The sequence below is a fragment of the Lupinus angustifolius genome, chromosome LG05, assembly GCF_001865875.1.
Source record: "Lupinus angustifolius cultivar Tanjil chromosome LG05, LupAngTanjil_v1.0, whole genome shotgun sequence".
Taxonomy (NCBI): domain Eukaryota; kingdom Viridiplantae; phylum Streptophyta; class Magnoliopsida; order Fabales; family Fabaceae; genus Lupinus; species Lupinus angustifolius.
Genome location: NC_032013.1, coordinates 25,088,548 through 25,093,233, shown reverse-complemented (window position 1 = coordinate 25,093,233; position 4,686 = coordinate 25,088,548).

Below are 4,686 nucleotides of genomic sequence, written 5' to 3'. Positions count from 1 at the left end.
TCTGATATTGAGAGATTTTTCTTCACTATGGAGATTCCATGTTCTTTACAAACACATATCAAATGTAGGAGGTTCATTTATAATTGAAATATATTTTTAGAAAACCACTAATCAATTAACAAATATGTTAATCGATTAATCATTGATTTCTTGGGAACCCGTTAATTGATTAAATGAGGATAAAAGTTGTGTCTGCTTCTATTTTGAATGCTTTGCCTTGTATAAACTTGAGTCTGTGTCTGATTCTCTTTTGAACCCGTTTGCTTCATTATTTTTTGAGCTATATCATCTTACCAAAATTTTCAAATCATTCTCAAATAAGTGACATAGAACTCCAATTGATGTATGCTTTAAAGTTTAACATCAATATCAATTGGGATCTTATGATAATGAGACAAATGTTGACTGTTAGAGGTACTCAAAGTCCTTTGCCATATTTAATCTTCATAACCAATATTCTTCAGCATTTCGGTGTTTCTACAAATGGTGAAACAAAGGTGCCTCTGAATCTTCGAGAAAGCCAAATTGATGTGGAAGTGATCCATAAAATGGGTTTCACCCAAGACCCTTGAACCCGCACCTATAAACATAGAACCGATAAACCGACTACTGCTGGTGATCCATCTGAACCTGAACCTCCTAATCCTCCTGAACCACAACCGTCTGAGTTTCATGCTCAATCGTCCTCATCTACTACCATGCCTACGAACCAAATGATTTTGGATGAGTTGTTTTCTCTCCGAGGCTACATCACTAACCAGATGGATGCGCTCGACTCTAAGAATCAACAAATCCAATATGAACTTCATCGCCTCTCCTCTAGGATGGATAGCACGAATATTAATGAAGACAATTTGGAGCCTGAGTCTTAGAATATATGTTGTTAGGATTTTATGGTTGTATTATTTTCAAAATTCGGACAAATTTTTAATTCTGCTTATTTATTGTTTTTTAAGGTATTGCTGCATATTCCTGGACAAGTTACTTTATGATGTTTTGTGCTTTATTGTTCCATTCCTGGATACATGTTTGAAACATGTTATTTATGCATTGCAATACTTGCTTATCTATATCTTGATCTATACATGAGTATATGATATCATATTGATATATCTTGATTATATAAGTATATGTATGATATATATATTATGCTGGAATCTCTTTGCTTTTCTACTTTTTGATGAAGTGAAAAGGGGGAGAAAAATTGGGGGAAGTGTATTTTCTGTAAAACAAATTCAGGAACATTACTCCAAAAGAAAGGGGGAGCATACAAAATTGTGGGAGCATACTCAAGTCAAACTTCAACATATCTCAAAGTATGTTGCTCTCAACAAAACTACACTATCAAGAAGATCTTGGTTTGTCATCATCAAAAAGGGGGAGATTGTGAAGAAGATATTTGCTCCTGACCTTGACAAGGTTTTGATGAAGACACCAACATCACCAAAAAGAAGAAAAGGAAGATTACTTATGAAGACCAAGAAGATTAAAGCTTCAAGACAATTAGTCTAAGCCTAAATAGGTACTTCTATCCTATACTCTTTAATATACTAAAGTAGTAATGCTCAAAATATTTTAAAAGGAATTGAAACACTTCAAGTTTTAAATTAAAACATTTTTCAAAATACTGTGTAACAAATTACTAAAATGTGAGTAACAAGTTACATGAGTGAGAATAAGTTATCCAACGATATTTAAATTGGAGTAACCGATTACTGTAAGTGAATTTTAAATTCACTGTTGGACAGAGAGTTTGAGTAACCGATTACTCAATTGAGTAATTGATTACTAAATGTAATTTTTCAAAATGTCACGTTTGGGTAACCGATTACCCACTTGCTGTAATCGGTTACTGAGAGTTGTTACATCAATTTTTCAGATTTGAAACTCAAGTGTTTTCATCACAAACGAAATGCCTTCATTCCAAACAATCCTTACTCTTTCTTAAAGGCACAATGACTGATTGGAAAGCCTATTTAAAGGCCTTAGAACTCACAATGAAATCAACTCTTTCATAACTCTTTCACACTTTTCTCACAACTTTCCTACACTTTTCTGAAATAGTTTTCTACACATCTAGCAACTTGAACTCAAACTTTCAAAGCTATTTTTCTAAGTTGCTTGAAGTAAAGTGTTTCAAAGTTTCGTAAACTTAAAAGAGCATTATATACTAAGTATACAAAAGAGTTGATTGGACTGCAAGTGTCATTATATTCCATACTTGTAAAGGCAATCCAAGCCATCATTCAAATTCTTCGTTCATTGTAATTACTTTCTTTCACAGGATGTGAATAGAAAGGGGATAGAGTTACTTGGAAAGGTGTTTTCCAAGGTGATAAGTATTAGTGAGTGTGTAAGGTACATAGAGATCTCGGGGTGAGATATTGTAATTACAACTCATAATATTTAGTGGAAAATCTCTGAGGCGGCAAGAGTAGTGGACGTAGCCTTCGATGGATAAGAAGGTGAACCAGTATAAAATCCTTGTGTACTCTCTTCTCCCTTACCTCTTTGATTTATTCTTGTTTATTTTCTGCAATATTATCCGCTGCACTTTAACTCTTCATTTTGCAGAAAAAGTGGTGATAATTTCTAGTCAACTAATTCACCCCATCTTAGTTACAATCTCAGTCTTACAATTGGCACCAGAGCTATTTTTGAGTAACATATTCTCAAAACTGATCCTACATCAGATATGGCCGCAAGATCATTCCTAGGAGAAGGTTCTAACATAAACCGCCCTCCAAGTTTTGTTGGAGAATGCTATGACTTCTGGAAAATCAGAATGAGGATATTCATAGAATCCCACGACTTGGTTATATGGAATGCAATTGAAGAAGGACCGTATGAAACCTTCACAGTTATAAACAATATAAGGGAAAAAAAGCCTAAATCTTCATGGAATGATGAAGACAAGAAGAAGGTGCAATATGACCTAAAGGCAAAGAACATCCTCATTGAGAAAAATTTCAAAAAAGCTCTATTTTTTAACTTAACATTGAATATCTAGAAAAACCATTATCCAAACCAAGCCTCATTACAACCCAAATAAAGACCTTAGTGATCTTTGATTATTTATGCAATTTAAGAGAATAGGTGAGACAAAGAACAAGTTCAAATTACTACAAACAAATGATTGCAAAATTGAGTGAAACACTTACCCTCTAAAAAGTTCCAATTTTGAACTTGTGTGCAAAAAAACACTTTTTGGTTAGAAAAATATTTGCTTAGGTAAATTGTTACACATTTTTTATAAACAAAAGCATTTATTCTTTGTTTGAAGCATTATGTGTCAAAATTCACAAATCATGAAAAATCTTATTGAAATCAATTTTTGACATGCTTATGAACATTTGAAATCATGTTAATCATCTTTAAACTTAGTCAAATGTGAATTCGAATAAGCTTTACCTTTTGTTTGACGACAAACAAAGTTTTAAGTTGGGGAGTTTGATAAGTGCCAAACATACCTAAATTCATACACTTTTATGGCACTTATCTTAAGCATAATTGAGAAAAACAACCTTAAAACAATACTTTTTGGATAAAATATCACAATCTTGTATATTTGTGTTTGTATTTCTCTTTAATGTGTTTTATAGGATTTAGAAAGAAAATGATAAGAGAATAAAGACTCGGTCCAACAAGAAAAAGAAGTCAAACTCAAGGTGCTCAAGTAGGCAGCTTAGCATGGACCAAGCTACGCTGAGCTGAGCTGGCCTGGACACCAGCTTGGCACGGTCAGACCCAATCTGGCTCAGTCAAACCAACCTAGCACATACCAAGTTGCTCAAGCACGCAACTTAGTGGACCTGCTTGACCGCTCAGCCTAGCACTAGACAAAGCCTGACACGGTCAGAACATAAGCTTGGCACGGTCAAACACAAGCCTGACACATGCCCAAGCTGCTCAAGCCGGCAGCTTAGCGGTGCCACATGTATGCTCAACGGTGAACCAGACACCTGACGAGGTTAGCAAGCACCAAGCCACGTCGCCGTCAGAACGGTCAAAGCTGCTCAAGCAGGCAGCTTAGCGGTGCTACATGTGTGCTCAACGGTGTGCACCCATAATTACTTAGCCATCAAGAAACCATGAAGTCATGCATGATCTCACTTCAAGTAGCCCACCATAGGCTTTTCAAGAATAGCTCATCATAGTTGGTCCCATAGCTCACAACTAGCTTTGGTGAGTCAAGCTTAAGGAGGTGACCAAGCTACATGACCAAGTGACCAAACCCATGTTGAAGGGTTTGGTCAACTACTGAGCGGTGCAAACAAGTAGCTCAGTGGTGGCAAGGAAAAATCTATAAATAGGGAGGCATTTCCTTCACTCAGATAATCATCCCTTAAGAGAACTTCTTTCTGAAGAAAAAAACACAAATTCTCTCTTCTTATTTCTTAGTTCATAGAAGTTCTTTTTAAGTAAGTTTTATAGTTTTTAGTTTATAATTCAAGAGGAGTAAGGGGAAGGCAAATGAGATGCAAAAATCTATTGTGTAATCTCATTTGGAACTTAAAGCATCCAATCCTTGGATAGATGGCTCATGCTCCTAACAATTTCATTTGAAAGTTGATTATGTATTTCTTCTTCTTCTTTTATTCTAAATTTGAATTTTAATCATTCAAGTTGGTGCTGTGGTTAATTTTATTTGTTTGAGAAGTTCTTAATGCTCTTTTTAGATTGATC